The 17,464-nt window shown below is 31.4% G+C and overlaps 1 long non-coding RNA gene across 2 annotated transcripts; it reads left to right on the top strand.

The window, feature by feature from the left end:
- The first annotated feature begins 464 nt into the window (after nt 1-464).
- Nucleotides 465-17,136, top strand: LOC126735917 (uncharacterized). 2 transcript variants are annotated; one of them, XR_007660543.1, is made up of 6 exons: nt 465-1,730; nt 11,717-11,873; nt 15,849-16,097; nt 16,152-16,309; nt 16,395-16,754; nt 16,829-17,136. It is a non-coding gene; the product is annotated as an uncharacterized LOC126735917 (long non-coding RNA). The 2 variants fall into 2 exon arrangements; XR_007660542.1 differs by lacking the exon at nt 465-1,730 and having other exon boundaries at nt 10,299-11,873.
- Nucleotides 17,137-17,464: the final 328 nt, after the last annotated feature.

Genomic DNA, 17,464 nt, shown 5'->3' with positions numbered 1-17,464 from the left:
TATAATAATATATTGCAATTATAATTTAATTATTATTATTTTAATTATAATTTTTATGACAGGGATAATATAATTTAAATTGTATATAACAATAATATAATTTAAATATTAAGCTAAACATAAGTAGAACAACTTATTAACTTTAAACTAGAAAATGTACAAAAACTAGGACAATAATTTACGTATTTACATTTACAAATTGGGTAGTATAACAAAATAAAATTTTTAAACGCGTTATTTTACCTATAAGTTATAACGACTCTTTGTTTAGTTGACAATATGTATAATAATTACAATAATTATCAAAGATTTAATAAGCAAAATAATAATTTTCGACCATTCGAAACTTTAATTATATGATCCTTGTGTTGACTATAATCAATATTTCTTTGAAAATCATCCACAAGAAAATTCTAATGAAAATATAATAAATGATTAAATTGATCAGGAACTTAATAGTGAAAATGAAAATTTTTCATTGGTCCTGAATTCCAAAGAACTGATATAGTATTTTTGAACACCCATATTACCAATTTACCAATATTCTATATATATGAATTAAATGCATTTAAATGGATTTTGCATAAAAGCTTTATTAAACTCTCAAGTGCGATATTATCATGTTTTTTCAAATAATCGATTTGAGCGGAATATATGCGAGAAACGTGCCAAATTTCAGGCAAATCTGATGAGGTTTTTTAGTCTTGTACTTTTTTACGCTTTCCTTGCTTTACTGATTTTTTCAAATAAAACTGTATTTGTAAGTTCAAGTAGTTTTTGAAGGATGGCGCTACATGCGAATCCGACCTAAGTGAGGTTAGTGTCCTTTGTTTTGTTTATTTTGTATCTTATCCAACTTGATAAGATACAAAATATTGGAACCAAATCAATACCAATATTGGATACCAAAATTGGAACTCTGATTGTGATTTTTTATGGAAAATATGGATTAAAACTTGTTTATTTAGCAATTTTCGATATTTGTTATTTGTGAAAAACTGGTGTTTGGATCAAAGTTTCTGGATTAATAGCAGAAAAATGTAGAATATGTGTGATATTCTTTCTCTTAATGATTTTTATAATTAACTGCCTAAAATGTAGCAAAATACTTTGAACCTACAAAATATTTGTACCTACTATAAGTAAGTGTAGTGTACTATAAATAAATGTAAAACGAGTGTATGAGTAAATGAATAATAAGGTGTAGTTATACCCTCTGTACATAATAAATACTTTGTATAAACCAGACGTAGGCGGATGCATTGGTTGCACAGATAAGATTTAGTTATTAAGCACCTCTTAATTATAAATTAGAATATCTTTAAGTTTAACGAGCTCATTTGTTAACGTACTTGCTGTCAGTCGAAATAAAATTAATTTAAAAAAAAAATTGTTTTGAACCTCACGAACAAAACTGGGGCAGTCGGTAGGATGGATCAAGCGTGATCTGATCAAATCGTCGCTTTTGTTTCAACAATTAATGGTGCATACCCCAATTTGAAAAATAAAAATTTCGCGAACGGTAGTGCGTTTCAGAGGGCTCAACGACCAGGGAAAATACGACCTATTGGTACTGAGTGAGGAACAGCATCGGCCAATCCATACTCCAAGGAAGTTCGTCCTATTGGTATGAGAGGCGGAACAAGCATCGTCCAAGTCTCATAAGTAGTACTCCAGGGAAGAGATAGCATCGCTCATCCTATTGGAATGAAGATACTTTTGTTAACACTGTAAGTGATTTGATTTTTGTTTATTTGGTGTATTAACAAGAAAGAAAGTAATATTGAAAATTCAAATTATTGATTTATTGATATCTTTACTTGCAAATATTTATATACGCAAGATACTATATTATTGATTTGATTGCTGAATTCTTAAACCTTATATTTATCATTTTTGTAAAGATTTATTTGTATATTTTATTTATACACACATTAATTATTTAAAAATGCCAGAACCAAGCTATGCTTTAATCAGATACCAAGCTGACAATATTCCAACATTTGATGGTAATCGTAGACACAAATCGATTTATTTCTTTTTGTGATAACTTTTTCTCTGCACATAAAGATTTAACTAATCCAAGAGCCGCCATTAATACTTGTTTATTTGATACTGTTTTAAATAAATTAACTGGAAGAGCCGCAGATCTAAATGCTTCCAGAGTAGAACTAACTGATTGGGAACTTTTAAAACAATCCATAATTTCAACTTTTGCTGATAAAAGATCAATTTGGTCTAAAGGCCCCAACAATTTGGTCTAAGACTACAAGACATTCGAAGCCTTTTATTTGCAAAAATTAATGTTTCCCCAGTTTCAAAAGAATTGAAACTGTTAAAAATATCAGAATATTCAAATTTAGTTTTAAAAACTTTTATAAATGGTCTTAACTACAAAATGCAATTAATTGTACGAGTAAAATCTCCCACAACGTTAGAAGAAGCTATGAGTCTTGCTTTAGAAGAAGAAAACTTTATGAACTATAAAAATAGAAATCATGATTATAAACCAACCCAACACGAAATTAACACACAAACATCTAATAATAACCCAAATATGAACCATTCATTTTAATAGTCCTCAGATTAATAAGACCTCAATTTAATAATCATAATAGACATTTTGCTACTGCTAGAAGATCTAATTTTAATAGATTTGCACAAAACCCTAAAGTTTTTAATGCTCTCCCCAAATTAGACCATTTCACCCAAGCTATCCATTTAGATCGCCACAACCCCCACCTAACTTTAACCAACAACCTTACAATTTAAATAATTTTAGTAACAGAAACAATTTCAATAAGCACAATAAACGCCCTGCATCTTCTTCAATTGTCAGACAGAATAATTTCAGTAGAGGAGAACCAATGGATACATCCCCAGGAAATACTGTCATTCATAATGCCATTCAAACACAGAAATCCGAACTTTACCCTTGACGATAATGCTAATGAATACCAGCAATCTAGTGACACACACGAATTCAATAATTATTATGATGATTAAGGTATACTGTTGATCAGGGGCGGCTAGTGCATAAGAGCTGCAGAGCTGCAGAACCCCAACATTTTCATACAGATTATCTATTTTTGAAATTATTTAATATTTTTCTAAGTAAAATAAAATTAAAACCTAACAAAATAATAAAACAGTATATTTTCGGTCGAGAACGCCATATAGTAGGTCTCAATGCCTTAAATCCGCGCTCCAACGCGCCCCGAACGAACACCTTGATTATTACAGTCGGCCAAGTAAAAACTGTTGGCGTGACCATCACTACAGTTACAATGCCATTAACGCAACCTAGCTGGACCACATTCGAGTTCTGTGCTCCGCGTTGAGCCCTTTTCCTGGCCCCGCGTCGCACTTCGCCATAAGTTTAGATAGCGAATTTTAATCGGAACGGAGCTGCAAACATTTGCAGTAATTCTGCTGACTGTTGACGGTTTTGCATTTAGTTGTTGGTTGTTTTTTTGCGTTGTGTGTTGTGCTGTGTCAGCTGATGTCTATACTCTAAAAATGAATGTGGTGTATAATTTGATTAATATAAAACAATTCTCTCAATTTACGTACGAAGAAAAAATAAAACTAAAAGAGGAAAAGCGGCCGTTGCCCGATATTTTAATAGAAAAGTGTGGTTTAAGCCGTGGAAAATCCTATAAAAGAATTTTTACTCCAGATATTTATGCTAGAAATAACTGGATATGCGGATGTAATAAAAAAATGCTCTTTTTGTTTTCCGTGACTTTTATTTGGTGGGGACAAATCTTGGACTGTAGGTGGTGTAACTGACCTGGTGCATCTAAGTGAAAAAATTAAACGCCACGAAACATCTAGACATCATTTAAACAATGTAATTAATCTGGGTTTGATGGGTAGTGTTAATATTCGTGAAAAGTTGGACAGTGTCTATTGGACAAATATTCGATATATAACGAGAACATAACAAAAAACAGGTATGTGTTATATAAAATTATTGACTGCATAAAATTTTGTGGATTATTTGAGCTTGCGCTTAGGGGCCACGATGAAACTTTGATATAGGAAAACTTGATAAAACAGTGGCGGAACATTTAAAAGACTCGAGTGTATTTAAAGGTATATCAAAAGATATTCAAAATGACATTTTGGATTGTATATTGGAAGTTTGCCACCAAAAAATTTTAGACGAGATTCGCACAGCTCCATATATTTCCGTTATAGCAAATGAAACAACGGATGTGTCAGCCAAATCTCAAATGGTTGTACACGAAATTTAAATGCAGAAAGTTTGACTGCTGATATTCGCAGTGTCTTAGACCCGATTTTAGAAAATTCTAAGGGTAAGTTGATAGCTCAAAGCTACGATGGAGCAGCAGTAATAAGTGGCAGAAATACTGGTGTTCAGGCGCGAATTAAAGATCAGTACAAATTTGCTCATTTTGTACACTGCTATGCGCACCAGTTGAATTTAATAATGTCTAAGGTAGCATCTGAGAGCTCCCAAGTTCGAGATTTTTTTGACAATCTTCAGGAAACAATCTTCCTTTATTTTAAAAAAATTCTCCGCAGCGCGTAGCTGTGCTTAATAGAATTGTTGGAAAAAGAATTCCCCACGGAGCACCAACACGTTAGAATTTTAATATTAGAACAGTTAACATCGTGTTTGAACATCGGGAATCTATGCTTGAATGCATGGAAGAAATAGAAAATTCATTTATTAACTCAATGGCATGTACCGCAGCTTCCTCAGTAAGAAGAATGTTACAAGATTCAAAGTTTATTTTCTGGCTAACATTTTTTTACCGTATTATGCCAAAATACAAGTTTTTGAGCAGAGCATTACGACAGTAAGAAATTCAGTTGACGAAATTATTAATGAAGCCAAAAAGATATTGCATCCTTGCTTGAATGTGAAGCAGGACCTCCTAAAAGAAAAAGAAAATATGACAGTCAATTCGATCACCGTATTGCTGCGTTAGAAGTTTGTAACATAATTATTAATTGCGCTAAGGATAGATTTCATTTTAAAAATAATTTATTAGCTGCTTCATTGCTATATTCTGACCAGTTCGCTAACTATATTAATTATTTTCCTGATGAAAAATTGAAAGTAACTTGCGATTCATACCACAATTTTGTTAAGGAGCGTTTAAAAACAGAGCTTTCAGTGATTTACTCCAGACCAGACTGCGGGGAGATACCAGGAGCAATACCTTTTTTAAAATTACTCATAGAAAATAATTTGACAGGTTCATTTCCAGAAACTAAAAAGCTCTTGGAAATACTCATAACTATTCTGATGTCGACAGCTCAAGCCGAACGTTCTTTCTCCACTTTAAAGCGCATCAAAACATTTTCACGTAATTCTATGGTGGAAGAACGTCTGGTAGCACTATCGATGCTTTCAATGGAAAAGCAAATCGTCACGCAAACTGTAAACTTCAACGAGATGGTTATAGGCAAATTTGCAGCCAAAAAAAAATCGATCAAAAAATAACTATTATTTGTTACAATGTAATTAAGTGTTACAATTGTTACAATGTAATAAGTAAAAAAAAAATATATATATATATATATATATATATATATATATATATATATATATATTATATAACGTATAAGTTTAAAATAGTATACTTGTATGCAGTTCATTTCACATTTAGGTACCGAAATCTAGGTGAACAAGAGAGTACGCTCCAGTTTTGTTTGAATTCTAAACAGTCGGGAAAATACAAGGCAAAATTTTCGCAAAAAAAGTTCGCAAGTTGCATGTTCTTTTTATGTTTATTTGATATATTTTTGGAAGATAAAAGGTCAAAAAGGGGCTGTTTTCAGACATATATCTGGACTTAATACTAGTTTTTTTTTAATAAGAATACCTATATAAACACCATTTAATGAAAGCCATAAGAAAAAGTTAAATTTTGTCTAGTTTAAAAAAACATCTTTGATTTCTCCGCGTTTCTCTCCTTTTTTGCAATCTTTTATATTTTATCGATGAATGTGCAGAACGCATCTCTCACCTAACCACGAGCCGCCACTGCTGTTGATTATTCTCAATATTCACAAGAATATGATTTTAATAGTTATTATGACCCAAGAGAAAACGAATATGAAGTTATTCCACCAACATTTCAAAACAACCCCAATTATGACATACCCGACCAATGTCCTTCGAATGAAAATTTTCCAGAAGCCAACAATGTAACATAATTTTATTAAATACCAATTCAAATTCTGATCTACCAATAATTTATTTACCGGAACTTAAAGCTAAATTTTTATTATTATATTATTAAATTTATATATTTATTCGTGATACAGGTAGCGGGAAAAGCTTCATTAAACCCGAATTACCATATAAAAAATATAGTAATTCCATATCTTATGAACCCTTTACTGTTAAAACTGCACACGCAACTTGAACCCATAACAAAGTCGCGCAGATTTCTATATTTCCCTCATTTAACTCCAATGAATATAACATGAATATTATAAATTCTATCTTTTTGACTTTTCTCCAAAATTTGATGGATTATTAGGAATTGACTTTTTAACACAAATAAATGCGAATATTAATTTAAAAAATTCTTCACTAGAATCGCAAAATGCAATCTTACCCTTGCATTTCGAGAATCGTAATTCAACAACCACGCAAACACATTGCGAACCGTGCAAAATTATTATACCCGCGTGAGCGTCTAAGGTAAAAATCCCAGTAAATTTTAAATCCGGAGTAGGCATAATAAAATATTTTAATTTTGGACCAACAGAAATGCCGGAAGCTTTAGTTAACATTGATAACTTTTATGCATACACAACCATTGTTAATTCATCTAAAAAAGAAACAAAAATTACATTGTTAGAACCCTTTCAAGTTGAAATTTTACACCAACCTGATTTTAATTTTATCGAAAAAATGGAAAGTGACACAGAATTAAACGAACATATAAATAAACTTAAAAAAGCAAATTTAAAAAACATTAGACTCTCACATTGTAATAAAGAAGAATATAAAGCAATTAGAGAACTATGTTACGAATACAGAGATATTTTCTACTGTAAAAATACTCCCTTAACATTTACCAATCAAATAAAACATAAAATTAATTTGACAGACGAATCGCCGATTTTCACAAAGACCTATCGATACCCATACATACACAAAACCGAAGTCTACTCTCAAATCGATGAAATGTTAAAATCGAAATCATACAAGAATCAATTTCACCATGGAGCAGTCAAATTTGGGTAGTCCTTAAGAAATTAGACGCTTCAGGTAAACGCAAATGGCGTATAGTTACTGATTATAGGCGTTTAAATGAAAAAAACTATTGACGCAAAATTTCCATTACCCAACATATCAGATAAACTAGATAAGTTAGGAAAATCAAATTATTTTTAAACTCTTGTAGGTCAAGAGTTGAAATGGCGTATGGTTTCCATCAGATTGAAATGGACCGGGAAGATATTCAAAAAACTGCATTTTCGACAGATATAGGACAGAATTTAAGCGAATTCCATTCGGTTTAAAAAATGCCCCCGCAACATTTCAGCGCGTAGTAAATAATGTTTTAAGTGGTTTAAAATTTTGCCTTGTTTATATCGATGATATAATAATTTTTTCCACATCATTACAAGAGCATATTGAGAGATTAAAAGCTGTTTTTGAAATACTTAGACAAGCTAATTTTAAGATCCAATTAAACAAAAGTGACTTTTTACATAAGGAAGTAGCAATTTAGGACATCAAATTACAGATAACGGAGTAAAACCTAACCCAGAAAAAATACACGCTGTGAAGAATTATCCATTACCCAAGACCCAAAAAGATATTAAGTCATTCTTAGGCTTAGCCGGATATTATAGGGTTTTATAAAAGACTTCGCTAAAATTTGTAAACCCCTTACAGCATGTCTAAAGGAAGGAACTAAAGTAGAACACACCCCTTATTTCATAAATGCCTTTAACCATTTAAAAGAACTTTTAATAAATGCACCCATTCTTAGATATCCGGCTTTCACTGAACCATTCATTCTGACTACAGACGCTTCAAATGAGCTATCCTATCTCAAGGAACGGTACCTAATGACCTTCAAATAGCATACGCTTCACGGACATTAAACGGAACAGAACAACGATATAGCACTATAGAAAAGAAACCCTTAGGAATAGTATGGGTTTGTAAATACTTTCGACCCTATTTATCCCGTCAAAAATTCACTATTTACACAGACCATAGATCATTAGTTTGGCTAAATAACTTAAGGGAACCCAATAGCAAATTAATGCGTTGGAAATGTAAATTGGAAGAGTAATAATTTTGATATTATTTACAAAAAAGGACTTTTGAATACTAACGCAGACGCTCTATCACGCATTTCCTTAAATGCTATAGAAACTGAGTCCAACCTAAACAATCCAGGAGACATTAATATTGATATAGCTGAATTTTTAAATAATGCTGAATAATTTAACCCACAATCACTTGACCCTGAATCGGTAGCAGAAACATTAAAGAGCTTAGAGATTCCTAAAGCTCCAAAAAAGATAAAAATATTACAAAATATCCAAATTCGACCCCCTGATCCTGTCATAACCAACCAAGATTTTTTAATATGTAACGATTTACCTGAAAATGATGAAACTATGCATACAATTCATACTCTTAAATTTCTAAAAGCCAATTATTATTGGAAAGCAATGAAAAAGGATGTAACTGACATTAATCTAACTGACAATATGTACACTGATATTAATCAATGTACATATTGTCAACGTGCAAAGTACAATAGGAAACCCCTCGATCAACCCTCTTGTCTTAACAGAAACCCCTAGTAAACCATTTGAAATTGTACATATTGATACCTTTAATATCGGAAACATGAAATTTCTCACACTTATTGATCTCTATCATGGAAATGCAATATCTTGCAGTGAACAACTCGTCAAAATTTTCTCATTCGTAGGTGTACCAAAACTCACAATATCTGACAATGGTTCAGAGTTTAAAAACGAAGTAGTCAGTGGATTACTAAAAGCACATATTATAAAAATTCATTTCTCATAATAGCATATAATAGCACAATTCATTCGAGTACCCATTTCACCCCTTTTGAGTTAGTACATGGTCATACTGATAGTAGAGACCTCATGAATTTAGTTGCCTCCCACGTATACACTGAATACGTTCAAAATCATAAAGATAAAACCCAAATATTATATAATAAAATCGCAGAAAATTCGACAGCATTAAAACAAAAAATAATCGATAAAACCAATCAATTGGAAAAACTATTAATTCCAGAAGTAGGTGCCATAATTTATAAAAAAGTGATAAAAGATTTGGAAAAATTCAAAATCGCTATTTAGGTCCTTTGAAAATAACTCAAATTTTAGAAAAAAAAAATTGAAATTAAAAACCCGCGAACTAAAAAGAAAGAAGTAGTCCACCTAAACGAGATTAAATTAGTCCCCATTATTGCAGATGGATCTGGACAGTCTATACCAGCAGCGTCAAGTTCAACGACCTAAACGATAATCCCGGTATACTACCTTACAAACTGGATACAACAGAACTAGTAACCAATCACTGGACATTTGTACAGACTATTGACCTAAAACCAATAATTAATGAATTTAACTCACTAAAAGGACATAAAGACACAAAGTTTTATCATCAAAACTAAAAAAAGTAACAACGAATTTTACGAAGAGTACCTCAACTCTTTAAATCCCATATATAACATAGAAAACCGCATTTCTATCCTGTTAGATCAAATATTTCCCTATGCATTTCAACAGAGACAAAAACAAGGTATTTTTAATCCATTAGGATCACTTATAAAAAGTATAACAGGAAATTTAGATCAAACAGACGCTGAATTAATAAATTGAAGTCGCTCTGACATTTTCTAAACTAAATACTTTGCATAATTCAATAATCAATCCAGATGAATTGCTTAAAAAAATAGAATCATTAAATAAACATTTACACTAAAATGATAAATTACCCATAAAAGTAAATAGTGAAAATTTATTAATCTTAGAAAAACTAATTGAAGTTAAAAGCTTCGTAAAAGAATTCTATATACACCTGTATACCTTACTAGAATAAGTTTTTGGACAATTTTGATTTACATTTGTATTTTTATTGGTATCTTGAGTTTTCTTTTCAGGAAATGTTATGTGAAAGTGCGTAAAAAACTTAAACAACCCTGTGAAATTCCTCAGAACGAAACAATTTTCTGAAATGTATTTCACCCCTATATAGATTAAGAGTATTTTATTAATTTTATTTTATTTTTATTTCTATTCAATTTTTATTTTCTATAATTTTTTTTAAATTGAATTCCTAAAACATAATAATGTCCAATATAGGAATCCAATATAATGAAATCATTCCCTTTAGGATATGCTTTTATCTAACAGGGGAGGAGTTATACCCTCTGTACATAATAAATACTTTGTATAAACCAGACGTAGGCGGATGCATTGGTTGCACAGATAAGATTTAGTTCTTAAGCACTTTTTAATTATAAATTAGAATACCTTTATATTTCATGAGAGAGGATGTAGAAAATAAATTAAACAATTCTAAATCATTCAGCTACAACGTTTTTTAACAATATAATAAAGAAACTAAATAACTGCATTATAAAATAAAAATAAGGATATTAGAATAATAAAATATAAAGCAAATAAATACAAGAAAATATATAGTTTTTTTAATCATGAAATTGTCACAATACAAACTTTTTCAACCTCGCAAATACATATACCGACTGACATAGGAAAAAGGGAACGCCTAATAACTATCTTACTCTTCAACTATTGATAAAAATGTTGTAAAAGCATCTTTTGACATATTTAGTTCTTATTTTAAATGAGACAGTTGGTATATTATTATGTATTCCGATAGAAATACGTAATACTTTGTAATACTTCCGGTTAAACAGGAAGTAGCGGAAAATAACCGAATATGTCAAAAGATGCTCTTATAACAATTCTATCAGTAATACCAAATTTCATTTGTTTATCTTGAAGAGAAAAATAGTTGTTAAGTGTTCCTTTTTCCTGGTCACCCACCCGATATATGTATGTGTTTAATTAAGCTCTACTAAGTTATAATTGGTACTATACTAAGCTTGGATTTTAAAATGAAAATGATCTTTGAAACGGCAGTGCGGTTTCTTGGAAGAGCAATTTTTTTAACACACCTATTCCCTGACAAAATTCAAATCTAAATTATCTTAGGATTAGGCATTTTAAAATACGTACAAAATACATACCAAATGTGAGGAAATGTTAGCATAAAATCACAGATATAACCCAATGCTTAAAATTGCAACTAATTTTTACGTCATATACATAGATATTATACAAAGATTTAGGTTTTAGGGTTTACCTAACTACTTATTAAATCTGTATATATCCATATCACCGCAGTATATTTTAAATGAGACCTTATTATGCATTGTATAAAGGTGTTATAGAATTAATATTTGTGAAATTCCTTATAACAAAACCAAGTGCACGATCAACTTTTGGTAATATTCTCAAAATGACTATTGAATTTTATATTGCTTTGAAAAATACTCCAACATCCTTTAACTCTGTTCACAAAACAGAGGATCAGTGGTTTATTATTTGGGAAATAAGTGAATTTCATATTGATTTTATTCGATTTTGCTTAAAACAATTTTCTACAAAATTTACATCTTCCAACTTCTAGATCTTGATGTCATCAACAAAAAGGAAATTTTCGCAGTGTTCGGAAGGCTATCAATAAAAACTATAAAGACAACGTACTCAGATTACTACCCTGTGGCCCAACAGAAACCCCCAGACATTGATCTTCCCACAATAACAACCTGTTGTTGTGATGTCAGGTATGTTTTCATATTGTGGTCTACTGTTAAAGAGTTAATAAACACAAATGTTTATATTATGGACAACATTTAAAACGACTATTGGAAACAATCCTTTTTCTGAAATATATTAACTTTCCTATCTTTTTTTTTTAAACAGCCTTAAGGCCAATAAGTGTTATCCCAGGCAGTATTTTATGACAAAACTTAGATAGTTTTGCCCCGTTAAAAGATTTATCCTAACATTTAAGTACATTTTAAGCTTTACCTGTGAGTCATGAGGAGCTTGTAATCGTAAACATACTAGCTTCGGCAATTACTTGCGTACGGTATTTAAGATTTGAATACCCTAAATATTTAATATAAGTCAAAACGGCTCTTGCCCTATTGTACTTTTTCGGTTCGTGAAAGTCGTGTTTCATATTCCCGAAGTATTGTGTAGACTTGAAACACAATAGTGTATTTAATAAAACAATGTAAAATAACATACTTGCTGCCTTAGCTGTAAAATTCACTTTTTTTGTTATATTCTAGGTGGCTAGGCACATGTATGATATATTTTCCCAAATCACTCACAATTAACTGCAAAATTACGGACTGAAATAATAACCCATTCCGCTTGACCTAATACACATATATGGATCCCATTTTTTAAGGAAAGTAATTATAAGAAATTGCTCTCCCAAAAATGACTCGATTTCTATTTTTCATGCCTCTAACTGTTTTTTTTTCCTCTGATTTTTTTTGTTTTTTTTTCCTTCATTGTTTTCTTCATTTCCCGAGTTTTAATGTAAACACTATTCATTTTATGAATATTCAGTGCCATCTGGTTTTTGCAAATGTATTGAAGACAAGACAAGACAAGACATATTGAAAAGCCTTTGCTTGTCAATATGTCTTGCTATGACTTGCCTATTGTCAATTGATAAATGAATTAATTTATGAAATTTTTCTTCAATTGAATATTCCGTTAAGATGTTCCTTAAAGTAGTTCTCATTTTCAACTGAATTTGATTGAATTTGGCGCCCTCTAACTTTGCTACTGTAATTGTTACAGCGGTGCCTCTGTAAAATTAAATTGTACAATATATGAGTATCCTTAAGTTTCGTTCGATAAAACATTTATTTCGTTATATAAAAAATTAAGCCGTTGCTTGTTATTGTCAAATGACAAATGAATTAATTTATTAAATTTTTCTTCAATTGAATATTCCATTAAGATGTTCCTTGAAGCAGTTCTCGTTAACTGAATTTGATTGAATTTGACGCTCTCTAACTTTGATACTGTAATTGATACAGCGGTGCCTCTGTAAAATTAAATTATACAACATAATTACACAACAATTATACAACATATTAAGTTTTGTTCTATAAAACTTTTGTAGGACCTTTGGTTTAGCCTGAAAACTTAATACAAATATTTGTCGAATTTCCCAAAAAAAAAATTCCTAAAAATATAGATATTAGTAGAACTTGTTAAAGAGTTGTTCTCTAATCCAGGTAGAACAAAACCTGATGTCCAGCTTTGAAATTATGTTGTGCGCGCAAATAGTCCACACAAAACAACATACTAATGTAATGGCCAATTACAGACTACAAAATAATCCCAGGTGCCGCAACATTCTAAGTTGCACTAGTGCCATCGACCCACATACACTAGCTAGCGTTGTTTTACGTACCAAGGTATCAGATAACTACACTTAGAAAGGAAGGATGCGCAGTTAAATATTTCTTTCACTATACTAATAAATGATTCAAATAATAGGAAAGACATAAGGTAAAACATTGCTCAATGAAAACTCTTACATTTGTAATATAATGATGTAAATCCAATTTTAGTGGAGGATTCAGCGAGGCTTATCCTTCTGATGATCTAGCAACTCCATCTAGTTAGTTCTAAAAATATCTGAAAAGATTTGGTTACTTTTTCGATATAATTAACAGTTTTTGAGAAAATCGCTGGTAAACGAAAGAGGAGCAAACTATGAAATTAGAAAAAAACGAAGTGGACCGTGACTGCTTTAATTTTTCTCAAACCAAATGTATTGTATCGAAAAACATGCAAGAAACAATAATTTTAGATTTTTTCATGGCATCAGCCTTCTAATTCTGGGTTTTAAATCGCCATTTTTGAGATGGAAAATATCAGTAGCACTAAAAAAAATGGCCTGGAAATCTTCAAAAGATTTAACGCGGACTAAAACCTCTACATATTCTCAAACCTATTAAGTCACAATTTGGAATAATTTACGTGTAAACTTGTCAACTCGCGCACGTTGAGTTTGAGAATAGGGGATTGGGTCCGCGTATTGAATATTTGGTACTCGCGGTGTAAACTAGGCTAATGAATCAAATAAGTATGCATTTAATAAGGAATTTTGGTAATTGGTTTATTTCGTTTTTTTAAAGCAATACGATGTTTTAAAAATCATGAAATTTAGATTTTTCAATTAATTATTTAATAACTACTTGTTTACTTTTGAAACCCCATAACTTTCATAAGTTTATGTTGTTTAACCAGTTAGCAGCCCATCAGAGCAAACTTTTTGCCTTCAATTTGCTCGAAAACCATCGTTCTGGGCGATGTGCAACAAGAGTACCTTTTTTGTAGGAAAAAGTATGTAGTTTTTAAAAAATGAACCCACGTTGCGAAGGAAATAACCTAAAAAAAGTTATTCACGAATTAATCCCCTACCCTTGCAAAAACTACCCTTTCCGATTTTCCAAATTATTTTTCAGTATCACTATTTGATTTTGGGTCAAAATTTATGGCAGAGGATTTTTTTTCGAAATTTTATATCGTTTTTTTAGCCTACAATTTCAAAAAACCGTTTTTTAAATTTACCCTTTCAGTGCCCCTAACTCCCTTAATATGCATTTTCCACCCTATAGTTATAGGAACTTTTTTTAAAATTTTTAGGAGTACTATCACCCCCCCGAATTTTTTTACACCATTTCAATGACACCCTGTATATATAAAGTTATACGAAGCATCTGCAACAGCTTCGTGCGGGTATACACGATCCGGTTTCAACGATTCGCAGAAACTTTCTGGTGCCGCATTGGAACGGCAACACATAGGTTTAAATAGCAGACGATACACGAAAGCGTTAGCACCGCATTGAAGGATGAGAAACGCAGCTTGCTGCGGTAGCAACCGACAACGGGATAGACCTGGCCAACACACGTACTTAAATATATGATGTTACACGTTCCACGACGACGTTGCACGATTTTTTAGAAATTCGAAAATAATTTAAAAACTTATTATTATACTGCTGAATATTCGTATAAAATTTGTCGATTTGTTTTTCGACAGGACTTTGAAAATAGGGATGCCTTGAATATTTGCGTTGTATTGTCTCTCACGAAACACCTTCTGCCTCAAAACCACATATAATTCTTAACAATGAAGATATAATCTCTATGAAACTCCATCTCTATTATACTCTATAAAAGTCTCAAAGCAACTAAATTTTGGAAATTTTCTTGGTGCGTATCCTTTTTTGACAGAGTATCTATCGTGTATACGCCGTGCGATAGAAACGCATTCGTTTCTGTGGGACCGCTGAAACCGACCAAGGATCCGGTCAGACTTAGTTTAGTACATCTTTTATGCTTTCCATCTATTGCCTTGCAATTTGGAAAATTTGCTTTCTTTTCAAATATTTCTGAAATACTCTAGCAGCGATCTTCAGTATTTGCCGAAAACGCCTTACAACGTAAAATAGTCCGACGCACCCCACATACTCTTCTCACCAATTTGCTTAGTCCAAGTAGAACGTTTAATTTGCCAGGCATAATGTAATTCGATTATTGCGCTGCCTCCATAATAAACTCCACTTACCTAATAATTTTTTCAGTTACTAAAAATAAATTAAGTTAGATATTTACATTATGAAAACCTTGCTTAATATGTCAAGAAAGTGAAAAAATATTTTATATATGCATATAAAAATTCTAAAGCACGTTAATATTATAAATTCTATATTTCAGGCAAAATCATTATGAATAAATGGAAAAATATAATGGATAATTAAGATGTGAAATTTTTTAATATTATCCGACGCATTCGCACCACCTCAATGCCCATATAATATATTATTCATGTTTGGGATTTATATTGTATTAACTATGACAAAGCGTAATATTATATTAGCATAACAATGCAATAATGGGCAACATGGGTGTTATGGCAGCTCATAACTCCTCCCGCTAAGAGACGAGCTTACGGAAAGCATTGAAGTGAGGGCGTTATATGACGATTTGTGGAGGGGGCGTCATCAATGTTTCTTCTAGATTGAAGTTACCCTAAACATAAATAATAATATAAGCAGAGATTGAGAGAGACCCAAAAAAGTAAAAGAGGCAGTGAGTGCTAGCACTTCGGCTTATAAAGAGGCAGGTATAGAGGCAGTGGTCATAGCTGACCAGATGTGGTGGTGTTTGTCCACTAGGTAGATATTAGAATGGTTATGATTGTTTTGTGCACAGGTTAACCATGTCAACATGTGAGTAATATTTTATATTGTTGTTTTATAGGTCCATGACTAGAGTTTTATGGTATACCAGAGTTTGAGAGGTATTACCAGGTTGACAGGGATGCCCTCTGAGCGCGCAGTTTCTTCGAGTTACTGCTTAGCGGCAGTGGAGCGTCTGGGGTAGCTAACTATTTTGAGGGGACACTAGCTAGTCGTCGAAGAAAGAAGATATATATATAAATTATTAGCAAACATAAAGTAACTATATTGATGGTGGTTGGCATGACTAAACCAAGGGGACCGAGGTTGCCCCGGTGAGTAAAATTAATCTTTATTAGATGGGTCAGTACAGTAAACCGTAAACATTTTTGTTTCATGGTACTCTCAATCTCGCTGAATGAATTGCATTGTCAATACTCACGTAAGTTTAATTTTAAAATACCCAAATTTTACACTCTTTATTGACATTTTGATTGAGGGAGTATTATTTTATAGGAGTGAAGTGATACAGTGAATATAAAACTATTCTTTTCGACTAAAGGCATTTCCAGTATAAAAAAGATTTGATTGAATGTTTAGGATATTTTCGATCTTTGCTTGAAACGGAAGTTTGCCAAAAGTTATATTTTTTTATATTTCTGAGAGGAATCCCTTAGGATTGAGTATTGAATTATGAAATGTGTTTAATTTTGAAAATTTTATAGCAATTTGTAATTTTTCAAGAATATCTTATATTTTTTGTAAAAATGTGGTTAGATGTTAAGTATATTTGTAGTGAAAATAAATGTCTAGTTTCCATGTCATATTTGTTAACATTATTAAACGTTTCTTGAACATATATTACTAATAAAATTGTTTTTTTTTGTTAAATTTTCTGCTATTTGTTAAAAATAGGTTATTTCCGTTTTGAATAATCGAAGATATAGCTGCATCATATCTTTGAGCGTCTTCTTGGTCTAAGTTGCCGGTTAAATTTTTGATAATAAATCCAAAGCTTTAAGATTAGTCATCGTTTCGCTCGATTTTTAAATAAAAGTGGTTTTATTTGGAGAATTTATGTTTTAATTATGTCTTCTAGTATTGTTGCTGGTTTGTATGAGCTAAATAATTCTTTTGTTAATCCGGTAGTGC

The sequence above is a fragment of the Anthonomus grandis genome, chromosome 5 (assembly GCF_022605725.1).
Source record: "Anthonomus grandis grandis chromosome 5, icAntGran1.3, whole genome shotgun sequence".
NCBI classification, from domain to species: Eukaryota; Metazoa; Arthropoda; class Insecta; order Coleoptera; family Curculionidae; genus Anthonomus; species Anthonomus grandis.
This window is presented reverse-complemented; position numbering and strand designations above follow the sequence as displayed.